The 15941-nt window shown below is 40.2% G+C and overlaps 2 pseudogenes; both read left to right on the forward strand.

The window, feature by feature from the left end:
- Window positions 1-1074: 1074 nt before the first annotated feature.
- Window positions 1075-2103, forward strand: LOC149236597 (uncharacterized; annotated as a pseudogene).
- Window positions 2104-7110: 5007 nt separating this feature from the next.
- On the forward strand, window positions 7111-8162 carry LOC149236598 (uncharacterized; annotated as a pseudogene).
- The last annotated feature ends 7779 nt before the right edge of the window (window positions 8163-15941 follow it).

The following is a 15941-nucleotide window of genomic DNA, read 5'->3' on the forward strand; positions in this document are numbered from 1 at the left end:
GGATCTAGGGAAAATCTCTGTGTATATGTGTTTTATGTGTTATGCTCTTGCATTGTTTATTTTCTATGTTTTAGAATTTGTATGCAAGTAATTTCTGTACAAGGTTAAAACCTACAACCTTTTGATAGCATGCATAAATGGTGAAGAGAAATAACTCTAACTAGATTGAAGGTGTTATCACCGAAAATTCTGTTGCAAAAAATTTTCAGACTAGCTTAAGGACAAAGTGTTTTCGCAGCGCATGACTTTTTAGCAGTTTCGCAGCGCTACATGTTTAGGCGGTTTCGTAGCGCGCTACAAAATTGGGGATTTGCTCGAGTTTTCAGCAGAAGGTTCACATACTAAATTTTGATGATGAGCAAAGTGATGCAAAGGCCCAGAACGGGAATGCAGTGGCAATGTATAAACTTGGTGTATTCTACTACTTTGGTTTGAAGGGGGTTCCCCGTGACCATGCGAAATGCATTATCATGGTTTCTTAAAGCGGTTGAGAAGGGAGGATATATTGCTAATGTACATGTGCTGAGTGTTAATCAACTATTAGAAACGGCTCTGGACACAGCACGACATGTGGCAAGTAGTATATCCACCTCGACTACTCCTGTACCTTACACCCAAATGATAAGCCAGCGTGAAGCTCTTGTAATTGGCAAACAAAGGAAAATGTCGGTCGTCATGAGCTTCAAGAGAAATCCAGATCCTTTGCTCCTCCCTGCACCGAAAAAATGATTTGAGTGGATTGATTGTGTATAAAGCTGATCAAGACCTGCGGAAGATTAAAAATAATTCCCTCAATAGACAGAAACTAGCTATCGATGCAGGCAACCCAGAGTGGTTTAACATCACTTCTAGCTTGTTGCATCCTTCCTTGGAAGAATCCCAGCATTCTTGGCAATCTTTCAGGCTACCACCGGCAAGCCCTTACGACAATTTTCTCAAACCTGCTCGCTATTGAAATGTCGTTGGATCTTTTTCAAAGCAGCAAACCGCTAGATATTCAAACACTATAGCTCTACAGAAAAAATGTATGATTACATTCCAAGCGCGAGTTCTATCTGGGTTTGGAGTAAATGAGCTTGTGCGAAGCACGCACAGAATGGAACGGGTGAAGATTGTTGAAAGGGACTTTATGGGTTTGATTAACAGCGAGGTAGTTGCAGAAAAAGACGAGGGGATAACTAAAGATTCAAATAATGATACTACTCTAGAGGATGGGAGTGACAACGCAAATAATGCACCGTCTCAACATTTTGGAGTGTCTTCAGTGGCACATTCTACTGGATCCATTGATGGTTTGAACTCTTCGGTTCATCGTATTGATGAAGCTGGAGATCTTCCAAGCTCAAGCCTTTCTCCTTCCATGTCAAATTTCAGCGAGCATTTAGGCTCCCATCCTATTTTGAAAGGACTTCAAGCAACCTCTACTTCATGTGTCACAACTTCTATGGTTAATCCTTCGGTGATCCAGAAGAATTCCTTTTCGCCAGTGGCTGCTGGTGTCTATCCTAGCTCTCCAGCAACAAGCAACGCTGCTGCTGTTCCAGGAAAGCAGCCTTGCACACAGCTAACAAGGTTTTATGTTGGGACAGTGAATGTGTATGATAATGTCCCTGTAGAGAAGGCTCAAGTGCTCATGCTTTTGGCTGCAAGTGCGAGGTCTACAAAAATGACAAATCTGCCTTCACGAAGTTCAGCAATACCAATGTCTATAACAACTGCTGGTCATGCTACGCTCTACAAAAGGCACATGCAATTGCTCAGCTGAACCCGTATTCTGCAGTAACCTTGAATGCTGATGATTCTCAGATAAATCAAAATACTGCAACTTCTAGCAATCAACAGGAAAATTCAAAGTTAAGTGATACTAGTGTACTTGATCAATCTCTCACAGGCCAAAGCAAATCAGAAGCTCGAAAAGATTTATGTGCAGTTGGTCCATCTGTTGGAGGTCAGTATGCTGATAACCACGCCAATGTTCATTTGGTACCTAAAACGAGCCCTAAACTTAAAGTTGCTGGCATCACAGAATCTTTGAACATTGTTGGAAATGTGAAGGTTCATGTTACAGGAATGTGCCTTGTAAAGAGTGCAGGGACTATCTGACAATTAAAGATGCGTTAACCTCTTTTGTTGGCAATGAGTTATGAAAACAAAATGGGTTTGAAAGACAAGTTGCTATCAGCATTGACTCTCCTAAGATGGGAGGGTGTCTTATACCTTATTCAAGTACGATGGTAGCAGAAAAGCAGAATGCTGAATTATTGTTTTGGACTCCTGATATGAAAAGAGTATCTAAAGAGAAATTGCTTGCCAACATAAGTGAAAGGAGGCATTCTTGTGGAAATATGTACAATAAAGCAGATAGAAAATACAAGGATCTTTCAAATCATGAATCAGTGGGTATACTTGATCAAACAGTTACAGACACAACAGTTACTCCTCAGCATGTTAACAATGGTGATCTGGTTGATCTAAAACTTAGTGTTGATATTGGAGATTGTGAACAAGGTAGGGGTAATTGCTTGGACAATGAATGCCTCGATGACATTAAGGATAACAACAGTGTAAAACGCAAGGTGGCAGTGGGCACCAAACCCTGAACTGGATGAAGACTTAATACCTAGGCTGTTGTGAGCTATATTTATATGGATCTCTTACTCCTAATGAGTTTTTACACACACAGGTTGGCTCTGCAGATAAATATAGTATCAGTGATTTGAAGGATGCCATGTTGGTAATCAAAGACCTTTTATCTGTTGTATTATTTTATGCAACTAAATCTAGCTTCACAGCTTCTACTGCCTTGTCTTTAACATGCTTTGGCAGGTCTTTTCCTGAAGTTTATAGCAAAGATGGTACAAATGTACAGATCAAACATCTAAAGACTTTTGATGAAGGACTCATGAAAATGGACAGAAACACACATGTTATGGATTAGTTTTTCATGGAGCAGGCCTAGAGGTAGATGAGTATGTCCGGAGGTCTTATAAGTTTGCTTATGTGGATGGTATTGAAGTTGGTATTGAAGCACTTATTAAGCACACTATTCCACTGTTACGGGCAACATGGTTCATTATTGTCGGAGGGCGTGGTTTATATCATTCTCAAGGAAGTTCGAGTTCGGCATTAGAGGGCCAAGTCTCCAAAATACTCAAGCCATTTATCCCTAGGATTGTATCAACAAGCACGGAGGCCGAATTCTTTGTTTACACACGTTTAAGGAGGTTGAATTATAGCCTGTAGCAGAGGTTATTGTCAGCAAATTAAAAAGCTTGTGTTACTTGTTGTTTCAGATTTAAAGAGGGTTTAGTGGCACTCCTGTAACAGAGGATGATTGATTTTAGTTGGTATAGGCTGAATTATTTAGAGTAATTATGCCAAGTTTGGAGAGGCCAAGTTGGGTTTTTCCTAAAGCAACTCACTTACAGCCAAATTTACCAGAATTTGTGCACTGAAAGGCAGTTCGATCTCAAGCCATTTGTCACCATTAGAAGCAAGATTTGAATCAGTTAAGAAGAGGGCCGAACTTATGTCTTGAAGGTCAAAATTCTTCAGCATATGAATCTCAGGAGGGTTGTGAGCTCCCTTGGAGGCCAAGACAAGGCGCAGGCAAACTTGTGGAGTTGTGGACAAAGGATGTTATAGACTATTTCCAATGCATTCTAGATGAATCCTGTCTAAATGATGGCACTGTTTCAACACTGTACAATAGAGAGAGCCTGCAAATGCTCTTGGGTGTATCTGATCAACATCAAGGAGTTGACTCTTCCCAAACAGCAGCTATTCAATTTTGTGAGGAGTTTAGAGGAAGACTGTGTTTTTTTTTTAAATCACACAGCAGTTTCGTAGCGCGCTACGAAACTGCTGTAGGTGATGTTTTCAATGCAGAATAAACAGTTTGACCGGGAATGTTAGAAGAGAGACACCTGTACATCAATACAGCCTACAGCTCATCTGGAGACATGGTGTTTGGTAGCAGCGTTCCATACTTTGAGTGATTAAAGAGTTGGGAACATGCTGCTACATTTTCGAGGGATGGTAGGAGACAGGGACCTTAAAAATAGGTGTTTTGATCCTGATGATAAATGATCCATCAGCGCTTACAGGTATCCAAAGTCAGCGTTCCTTGCATCTGTAGCTCAATCATCCCTAACCTAACCAACAAAAGACAGTTGTCAAAGATCAAGAAAGGAATCAGGCATACGAGGAGATGAAGTTAGAGTTTTAGTGTGATTAGGACTCTTTGTAATTACAGCTCAATACTTTATGTATTTAATGAGTTTGTTTAAAAATAGTTAAGGTTAGTTAATGATCATCGAGCTCTCCCCTCATGCTTGAGGAGGAGACTCAAGGTAGTTTTAGTTTTGGGTTTTCCTATATATAGTGAAAACTCTGATGTAAGTAGGGTTGGAGATTTATGAAAAAACAGAGTTTTTATCAGCTTATGTAAAAAGACTTTTTGACAGTAATATAAGGATTACTTTTTCTTCCCAAGATTCATCATGTGTTCAATGCTCAGAATATGTGTGGTTTTGTCATTATCCTTTATATATTTTACAGCTCACTAAATATGCAATCACTCTGAATTCACCTAGTGCTCAGACTTCCTGTGTATATTTATGAGTTGAGGTTCTTTTTGAGAGATGTTTTGAGTGTTAAACATTATATGCCTTGGCTTCTATGATTGAGTGGTTAATAGTTTACTGCAGAAGTGTTTGACTCCATGAGCCCAATGGAAGAGATGTTATTTTGTTGTTCCAACCAGCTTGTTTTCATAAACTGTTTGAAGAGTTAGCCATCTTTTCTTGTTAATAATTCCTATCACAAATCTGTGAGAGAGCCCTCTCTGACTAAGGAGGCTAACCTTAGTCTAAAGCCTGGTTTGAAATAGTTCCATGAGATCTTGCTAAGTAGCAGCCCTTAGTACATGATTTTGTGATAACATTTTGGTGCGTCTGCCGGGAGTCTGAAGCTTATTCTCTCCCGTAATTTTAAGATTGAATTTCTGAAGGTAGCAGGAGTTCAAAGTGATTTTCGAGGCTACAAAACTACCTTGGCGACTCCATTGTTGAAGAATTCAAAGTTCATACATTCATGGTGATTCCACTGGAGTTATGAAGGACCCAGAAGCTGCCATTCTTAGTTCAAGGTATGCATGCATAGATTTCTCAGGAATTCATGGTTTCCCAAATCATTTTCCCAAGGATGCATATTTTCTAAGGAATGGTCCCAAATTCAACGGAGAAGATTTGAGTTTAACCTTGAAGCATATATCAGATTTTTGTGAATTTTTAGAGCTTCTTAGAGTTAAACATGAGGATGTTTGTATAAGGTTATTCTATGATTCACTTCAAGGGAAATGCAAACAGTGGGTTGAATGCTTTCCTGCCAAATCCATTAAGTCATTTCAAGACCTTTGGCTCATGTTTTTGGAGGAATGGATAGATAGGTCAGAGTTGGTGGCAGACTCTCCCTCGGTTGAAGATTTTAAGAAATGGAATAATGATTATAGCAAAGAAGAAACAAATGAATATTTTTCTTTGTCCTTGTCCTCATATCTAAAATCCTTTGACTGCAAGGCAGAGGATAAGATGAAATTTTTTGATGAATTTGCCAAAGACATTGAGAAAGACATTGAAGGTTTAGAAGCTCAAATTCAGGCATATAATTTTCATAATCATGATCATTATTTTCAGCAGCTTTCTATGGCAGAACATAAGGAGAGAGTATTGTTTCCTTTCTCTTTTACACTTGAGGAAATGCACACTGCTGTTGAAGGTCAGCTTGCACAGCCGGAAAGTTACGAGAGAAATCAAGCTGATCATGTATTCTGGGATCCTGTAGCTGATTACATGGAAGAGTTTTACTCTCAAGTTTTTCAGTTTTCCTATAAAGATCAGAGACAAATTCAGTGGCAGCGGTCATCAGACTATCATATTGGCTCTGAATTCCGATGCAGTCAAAGAAAACAAGTATCAGATAAAACAGAGGATTGGCTACATTGGAAATTTCATATTGATTGAGCAGAAGGAAGTTGAAATTGTTAGGGTAGGTAGGTATAGGTAAATGCAAATAAGCTCAAGGTCAACTGAGCATTTTTCAGTAGATGTAGTTTTCTTTCTCCTCCAGTCATGCTTGTCAAGCAAATTTCTGTTTGTCATAAATGGATAAGGCACTGAAACTACAGGTTCTTAGTGTACCACAAGGGCACACTATCCCAAGTGGAGCCACTGTTATCACCGAAAATTCTGTTGCAAAAAATTTTCAGACTAGCTTAAGGACAAAGTGTTTTCGCAGCGCATGACTTTTTAGCAGTTTCGCAGCGCTACATGTTTAGGCAGTTTCGTAGCACGCTACGAAATTGGGGATTTGCTCGAGTTTTCAGCAGAAGGTTCACATACTAAATTTTGATGATGAGCAGAGTGATGCAAAGGCCCAGAACGGGAATGCAGTGGCAATGTATAAACATGGTGTATTCTACTACTTTGGTTTGAGGGGGGTTCCCCGTGACCATGCGAAATGCATTATCATGGTTTCTTAAAGCGGTTGAGAAGGGAGGATATATTGCTAATGTACATGTGATGAGTGTTAATCAACTATTAGAAATGGCTCTGGACACAGCACGACATGTGGCAAGTAGTATATCCACCTCGACTACTCCTGTACCTTACACCCAAATGATAAGCCAGCATGAAGCTCTTGTAATTGGCAAACAAAGGAAAATGTCGGTCGTCATGAGCTTCAAGAGAAATCCAGATCCTTTGCTCCTCCCTGCACCGAAAAAATGATTTGAGTGGATTGATTGTGTATCAAGCTGATCAAGACCTGCGGAAGATTAAAAATAATTCCCTCAATAGACAGAAACTAGCTATCGATGCAGGCAACCCAGAGTGGTTTAACATCACTTCTAGCTTGTTGCATCCTTCCTTGGAAGAATCCCAGCATTCTTGGCAATCTTTCAGGCTACCACCGGCAAGCCCTTACGACAATTTTCTCAAACCTGCTCGCTATTGAAATGTCGTTGGATCTTTTTCAAAGCAGCAAACCGCTAGATATTCAAACACTATAGCTCTGCAGAAAAAATGTATGATTACATTCCAAGCGCGAGTTCTATCTGGGTTTGGAGTAAATGAGCTTGTGCGAAGCACGCACAGAATGGAACGGGTGAAGATTGTTGAAAGGGACTTTATGGGTTTGATTAACAGCGAGGTAGTTGCAGAAAAAGACGAGGGGATAACTAAAGATTCAAATAATGATACCACTCTAGAGGATGGGAGTGACAACGCAAATAATGCACCGTCTCAACATTTTGGAGTGTCTTCAGTGGCACATTCTACTGGATCAATTGATGGTTTGAACTCTTCGGTTCATCGTATTGATGAAGCTGGAGATCTTCCAAGCTCAAGCCTTTCTCCTTCCATGTCAAATTTCAGCGAGCATTTAGGCTCCCATCCTATTTTGAAAGGACTTCAAGCAACCTCTACTTCATGTGTCACAACTTCTATGGTTAATCCTTCGGTGATCCAGAAGAATTCCTTTTCGCCAGTGGCTGCTGGTGTCTATCCTAGTTCTCCAGCAACAAGCAACGCTGCTGCTGTTCCAGGAAAGCAGCCTTGCACACAGCTAACAAGGTTTTATGTTGGGACAGTGAATGTGTATGATAATGTCCCTGTAGAGAAGGCTCAAGTGCTCATGATTTTGGCTGCAAGTGCGAGGTCTACAAAAATGACAAATCTGCCTTCACGAAGTTCAGCAATACCAATGTCTATAACAACTGCTGGTCATGCTACGCTCTACAAAAGGCACATGCAATTGCTCAGCTGAACCCGTATTCTGCAGTAACCTTGAATGCTGATGATTCTCAGATAAATCAAAATACTGCAACTTCTAGCAATCAATAGGAAAATTCAAAGTTAAGTGATACTAGTGTACTTGATCAATCTCTCACAGGCCAAAGCAAATCAGAAGCTCGAAAAGATTTATGTGCAGTTGGTCCATCTGTTGGAGGTCAGTATGCTGATAACCACGCCAATGTTCATTTGGTACCTAAAACGAGCCCTAAACTTAAAGTTGCTGGCATCACAGAATCTTTGAACATTGTTGGAAATGTGAAGGTTCATGTTACAGGAATGTGCCTTGTAAAGAGTGCAGGGACTATCTGACAATTAAAGATGCGTTAACCTCTTTTGTTGGCAATGAGTTATGAAAACAAAATGGGTTTGAAAGACAAGTTGCTATCAGCATTGACTCTCCTAAGATGGGAGGGTGTCTTATACCTTATTCAAGTACGATGGTAGCAGAAAAGCAGAATGTTGAATTATTGTTTTGGACTCCTGATATGAAAAGAGTATCTGAAGAGAAATTGCTTGCCAACATAAGTGAAAGGAGGCATTCTTGTGGAAATATGTACAATAAAGCAGATAGAAAATACAAGGATCTTTCAAATCATGAATCAGTGGGTATACTTGATCAAACAGTTACAGACACAACAGTTACTCCTCAGCATGTTAACAATGGTGATCTGGTTGATCTAAAACTTAGTGTTGATATTGGAGATTGTGAACAAGGTAGGGGTAATTGCTTGGACAATGAATGCCTCGATGACATTAAGGATAACAACAGTGTAAAACGCAGGGTGGCAGTGGGCACCAAACCCTGAACTGGATGAAGACTTAATACCTAGGCTGTTGTGAGCTATATTTATATGGATCTCTTACTCCTAATGAGTTTTTACACACACAGGTTGGCTCTGCAGATAAATATAGTATCAGTGATTTGAAGGATGCCATGTTGGTAATCAAAGGCCTTTTATCTGTTGTATTATTTTATGCAACTAAATCTAGCTTCACAGCTTCTACTGCCTTGTCTTTAACATGCTTTGGCAGGTCTTTTCCTGAAGTTTATAGCAAAGATGGTACAAATGTACAGATCAAACATCTAAAGACTTTTGATGAAGGACTCATTAAAATGGACAGAAACACACATGTTATGGATTAGTTTTTCATGGAGCAGGCCTAGAGGTAGAGGAGTATGTCCGGAGGTCTTATAAGTTTGCTTATGTGGATGGTATTGAAGCTGGTATTGAAGCACTTATTAAGCACACTATTCCACTGTTACGGGCAACATGGTTCATTATTGTAGGAGGGCGTGGTTTATATCATTCTCAAGGAAGTTCGAGTTCGGCATTAGAGGGCCAAGTCTCCAAAATACTCAAGCCATTTATCCCTAGGATTGTATCAACAAGCACGGAGGCCGAATTCTTTGTTTACACACGTTTAAGGAGGTTGAATTATAGCCTGTAGCAGAGGTTATTGTCAGCAAATTAAAAAGCTTGTGTTACTTGTTGTTTCAGATTTAAAGAGGGTTTAGTGGCACTCCTGTAACAGAGGATGATTGATTTCAGTTGGTATAGGCTGAATTATTTAGAGTAATTATGCCAAGTTTGGAGAGGCCAAGTTGGGTTTTTCCTAAAGCAACTCACTTATAGCCAAATTTACCAGAATTTGTGCACTGAAAGGCAGTTCGATCTCAAGCCATTTGTCACCATTAGAAGCAAGATTTGAATCAGTTAAGAAGAGGGCCGAACTTATGTCTTGAAGGTCAAAATTCTTCAGCATATGAATCTCAGGAGGGTTGTGAGCTCCCTTGGAGGCCAAGACAAGGCGCAGGCAAACTTGTGGAGTTGTGGACAAAGGATGTTATAGACTATTTCCAATGCATTCTAGATGAATCCTGTCTAAATGATGGCATTGTTTCAACACTGTACAATAGAGAGAGCCTGCAAATGCTCTTGGGTGTATCTGATCAACATCAAGGAGTTGACTCTTCCCAAACAGCAGCTATTCAATTTTGTGAGGAGTTTAGAGGAAGACTGTGTTTTTTTTTTAAATCACACAGCAGTTTCGTAGCGCGCTACGAAACTGCTGTAGGTGATGTTTTCAATGCAGAATAAACAGTTTGACCGGGAATGTTAGAAGAGAGACACCTGTACATCAATACAGCCTACAGCTCATCTGGAGACATGGTGTTTGGTAGCAGCGTTCCATACTTTGAGTGATTAAAGAGTTGGGAACATGCTGCTACATTTTCGGAGGATGGTAGGAGATAGGGACCTTAAAAATAGGTGTTTTGATCCTGATGATAAATGATCCATCAGCGCTTACAGGTATCCAAAGTCAGCGTTCCTTGCATCTGTAGCTCAATCATCTTGAACCTAACCAACAAAAGACAGCTGTCAAAGATCAAGAAAGGAATCAGGCATACAAGGAGATGAAGTTAGAGTTTTAGTGTGATTAGGACTCTTTGTAATTACAGCTCAATACTTTATGTATTTAATGAGTTTGTTTAAAAATAGTTAAGGTTAGTTAATGATCATCGAGCTCTCCCCTCATGCTTGAGGAGGAGACTCAAGGTAGTTTTAGTTTTGGGTTTTCCTATATATAGTGAAAACTCTGATGTAAGTAGGGTTGGAGATTTATGAAAAAACAGAGTTTTTATTAGCTTATGTAAAAAGACTTTTTGACAGTAATATAAGGATTACTTTTTCTTCCCAAGATTCATCATGTGTTCAATGCTCAGAATATGTGTGGTTTTGTCATTATCCTTTATATATTTTACAGCTCACTAAATATGCAATCACTCTGAATTCACCTAGTGCTCAGACTTCCTGTGTATATTTATGAGTTGAGGTTCTTTTTGAGAGATGTTTTGAGTGTTAAACATTATATGCCTTGGCTTCTATGATTGAGTGGTTAATAGTTTACTGCAGAAGTGTTTGACTCCATGAGCCCAATGGAAGAGATGTTATTTTGTTGTTCCAACCAGCTTGTTTTCATAAACTGTTTGAAGAGTTAGCCATCTTTTCTTGTTAATAATTCCTATCACAAATCTGTGAGAGAGCCCTCTCTGACTAAGGAGGCTAACCTTAGTCTAAAGCCTGGTTTGAAATAGTTCCATGAGATCTTGCTAAGTAGCAGCCCTTAGTACATGATTTTGTGATAACAGAAGGATGCCCTCCCTCTAACATTTCTTGAACTATACACTTAATATCACTCTTTTGAGCATGTGGACATTTGTAAGGCCTAACTTTAGGTGGTACACTTCCAGGCTACAAATGAAGAGCATTTTCATGATATGAGACAAGTGTAAGACCATTAGGCATTTCTCCAAATACCTTAGCATGGTTTTTCGATAATTGGTGTGGAGGATATATATGTTTGAGTATCTAATTAACACAATTGTGCAATTACACCTTAGTGTCCATTTTTTAGCAATTTTGTCATGCTATTAGAGTTGATAACTTTATTAGGTTTCCCTTGGATACCTCTAAGATTAATTTCCTTTCCTTTTAAGAAAGATATTATGAAAATATCTTGGAAATTAAGTTCCATTTGTTGAAAATGCAACAAGATGATGGAGCTTAGTGAAAAGAAGTCGCCTTCACTAAGTGGGCCCGCAAGATATTTTTGGCGCAAAGTCTATTTTTAGACTATGTCTATTTTTAGACATATGGATCATGGTCTATGAGTTGCAGGATGCTATTTGTGGATGATTGGTCATGTTGGTAAAAATATATGGACTTCTATTTTTAGACATATGGGCGGAGTCTATTTTTAGACTGCCAGGCTAAAAATAGAACAGTCGAATATTATTAGCTCTTAATAATATTTGGACTATAAACATTATCTTATCCTCTTGGAGCACTTCAGTTTGAGCTACAGATGTGGCGCATGCAGCTTTCAGAAGGAAATATGCTTTTCTTATGGGTCAGTTGAGCTATTGCGTGATGGACTTCAGTTAGAACTCAAGTGATTGAGTTTGGTGGAGTTGATTGAGGAGTTGATGGAGTTGTGTTCAGTTTGACTTGGTTGAACTAGTTGTATTTAGTTTAACTGCAAATACACTAGTGATGAGTGATGTGAATTAATTGTTAATTAATTCACTAATTATTAACTCATAAAGCAACTAAAGAATACATCAGTTAACTCAGTGCATGGACAGTTCAGTGGAGACAGGTGTTAGAGGTTGAGATTGCTATCAGTTGTGACTATAGTTGTGCATGAGATTTGCACAATCAATGGATTGAGTATTGCCAATGAGGATTGCATGGTTCATCCAAGGGAAATACGAGTTTGGATCATCCATTCTCATCTATTCTCATGCAGGATTGCGCAGTGGAGGCAGGCAAGCAACGGAGGAGATTTGAACCTGTGATTGATTCAGATCTGAGCTAGTTTGTGTGTAACAGGTGGAGATAGTACTGAGTACTTGTGAGGAGTATTGTACTATGTATTTTTACATGTTCTCAATCAATATAATATACAAATAGTTGGGGGTTTTCAGCTGTATGCTTTCCCCGTGATATACTGTGTTGATATGTGTGATTAATGCTTCAATGTGCGCATGCGATTGTTTCTGAATACTGCAAATTGATGATCAACATAGAGGAGGTTATGTATTATGCATGCATTCCGCAAATAGTGTATAATCAAGATAATCTCTGTGAATAAGTGTCATATTATTCAAAATTTCTACATGGTATCGGAGCAGAGTTGATCATCAGATCTATTATTCAGAAAGTGTTTACATTTTTTTTCTTCAGGCAGAGTCTGTAACCGGGCCAGGTAGCCTCTGGATTCATCCTTCCTTTGGAAGGTGAGATATCCGGTAAAAGCCCATACAGTCAATCTCTATACGAGACATACTTTGTTCTCACAAATTTTAGATCAGAAGCGGTTGAGTTTTTGAGCTAGTGGAATTCGAATCTGCAGCAATGTTTTCTTGGTGTCAAAGTTGAAATGTCTTTCAACGGATTGCGATTGGAGTATGCTCTTGAGGGCAGCTCGAATTATATTGCATGGAAAGACAGGATGGAGGCAGTGTTAGATGACAATGGGCTGAAGGATTTCATAGAGGCTGAGGTCCCAAAGCCTACTGATGCTGCTCATGTTGAGGTTTGGAAAAAGAAGACAGCAAAGTGTCGAAGGATTCTGTTGGAGGGCGTGAAGGATCACATTGTGTCCAGCCTGCATGGAAAGGCTTCTCCATACTTGATGTGGAAAGCGTTGACAGATTTATTCCAAAGCAAGAGCAACCAGAGGAAGTTGGCGCTCAAGGATAAACTCAGAAACATTAAGTTTGAGAATGGAGACAGTATGCCCAAGTATCTCATGAAGTTCACCCAATGCCGGGATGAGCTGGGAAGTGTGAGGGTGACTGTCGATGATGAGGACTTGGTGAGCTTGGCTCTCCTTGGTCTTCCGAAGAGTTGGCATTCCTATCAGGACTTTGTCAATGGTCGGGAGAAATTGCCAGGATGGGAGAGACTTTGGTCGGATCTCGTGCAAGAGGAGATCAGGCGGAATACCAGGGACAGATCTTCATCAAAGGCATTTGATGAAGAAAATTGCGCTTTGGCTTCCAAATCAAAGAAGGGGAAGGAGAAGGGTTCTCTTTCCGAATCCAGTTCTTCCAATAATGAAAAGAAGGTTGACAAGTCGAAGGTGAGATGCTTTCGTTGTCATGAGTTGGGCCATTATGCTACTAATTGCCCAAAGAGGAAATCCAAGAAGGGATCCGGGGAAGGATCTGAAGGTGAGGCACTTGCTTCACAATTTGAGTTGGATTTCACACTCTTTGCATGCATGGTTTCATCCATGGTGGGAAGTGGTTGGTTTCTTGACAGTGGAGCTTCTTTCCACATGACCAGTGACAAGAGTTTGTTCAGTACTTTGGAGGAGAAAGATCTCCAGATATTCATAGCGATGGGTAATGATGAGAAGTATAGTGTCTCAGGTGTAGGCACAGTTATTTTTTAGAGGAAGCATGGACCTTGCCTTACCTTGACCGATGTCAAGTATGTACGAGGATTGAAGAGAAACTTGGTGTCGATTGCGATGCTGGAAGACAGAGGTTGTGATGTAGTCTTCAGTAAGGGAAAGGTTTTCCTTAGACACATCACCACTAGACAAGTGAAGCAGATTGGTTCACGGGTCAAGAACCTGTATGCTCTTGAGGTTTAAGATGCATGCAAAGCCTTGAGCAACGAGGCAACTGATGGAGACTTGGTGGTTGAGAGGGAGTGTATATTACCTCTCAACATGCAGAGCCAGAATATGTCTAAGACGATTGTGGAGGAGCCACGATTGGTGAAGTAGCTTCAGGAGGTTGTGGAGCAGCCACAACAAGGGAAGCTGAGAGGAGATTGAGTAGAGACATCTACTCATGCAGAGACCTCCAGTAGGGGGAAACTTCGAGCCAGGTGGGCAGAGGGATCGCATGCAGCCATACATCTAGGTAGGAGGTGGGGTGATGTGGATTGATGGTCCCAAGGAGGAGGGGCAGGATCCTTGAGGTACCCAACCTCTTGGATGAGACCTTGCTACGGGAGCCCCGATGTGGAGTAGCAGGAACTGACTGATTGGGTAGAGATAGATGCGAATGGAGCGACAGAGAGAGCGACAGTGTAGGGAATCCCAGGACAGCTCATAGCTAGCAGGCTGCAGCAATGCGAGAGGCACAAGTGTTTTGCACAGTGCTAGGTGGCACAGAGAAGTGCGCAATGGTGCGAGATGCATGGAGATGATGCAGTAGCACAGATGTTAGAGAGGGAGCACTTGTCAATAGTAGGTAGAGCTTCAGCATCAGAGTATGTTCCTAGCCCAACAGAGTGGTCAGTTGGGAGTGTTTTTGTTCCAAGTGTTGTTGGAGCAAGTGGACCGGGCAAATGTGTTACATGCAGAACATTCCAGAGTTGCGGGATAGGGGTTGCAGATAATCCATATCTTGTTGAGAGGGAGTGTTGAAAATGCAAGCTAACCAACCAGCTCCCCAGCAAGCTCCCTATCCAGCTAACCAGCGAGCTCCCAACACGATGATGGAGCTTAGTGAAAAGAAGTCGCCTTCACTAAGTGGGCCCACAGGTTATTTTTGGCACAAAGTCTATTTTTAGACTATGTCTATTTTTAGACATATGGATCATGGTCTATGAGTTGCAGGATGCTATTTGTGGATGATTGGTCATGTTGGTAAAAATAGATGGACTTCTCTTTTTAGACATATGGGCAAAGTATATTTTTAGATTGCCACGCTAAAAATAGAACAGTCGAATATTATTAGCTCTTAATAATATTTGGACTATAAACATTATCTTATCCTCTTGGAGCACTTCAGTTTGAGCTACAGATGTGGCACATGCAGCTGTCAGAAGGAAATATGATTTTCTTATGGGTCAGTTGAGCTATTGCATGATGGACTTCAGTTAGAACTCAAGTGATTGAGTTTGGTGGAGTTGATTAAGGAATTGATGGAGTTGTGTTCAGTTTGACTTGGTTGAACTAGTTGTATTTAGTTTAACTGCAAATACACTAGTGATGAGTGATGTGAATTAATTGTTAATTAATTTTCTAATTATTAACTCATAAAGCAACTAAAGAATACATCAGTTATCTCAGTGCATGGACAGTTCAGTGGAGACAAGTGTTAGAGGTTGAGATTGCTATCAGTTATGACTATAGTTGTGCATGAGATTTGCACAATCAATGGATTGAGTATTTCCAATGAGGATTGCCTGGTTCAGCCAAGGGAAATACGAGTTTGGATCAGCCATTCTCATCTATTCTCATGCAGGATTGCGCAATGGAGGCAGGCAAGCAGCGGAGGAGATTTGAACCTATGATTGATTCAGATCTGAGCTAGTTTGTGTGTAACAGGTGGAGATAGTACCGAGTACTTGTGAGGAGTATTGTACTATGTATTCTTACATGTTCTCAATCAATATAATATACAGATAGTTGGGGGTTTTCAGCTGTATACTTTCCCCGTGATATACTGTGTTGATATGTGTGATTTATGCTTCAATGTGCGCATGCGATTGTTTCTGAATACTGCAAATTGATGATCAACATAGAGGAGGTTATGTATTATGCATGCATTCCACAAAT

Source organism: Pinus tabuliformis, chromosome 8, assembly GCF_031772625.1.
Source record: "Pinus tabuliformis cultivar Carrire ecotype Pingquan chromosome 8, CPIR1, whole genome shotgun sequence".
Taxonomy (NCBI): Eukaryota; Viridiplantae; Streptophyta; class Pinopsida; order Pinales; family Pinaceae; genus Pinus; species Pinus tabuliformis.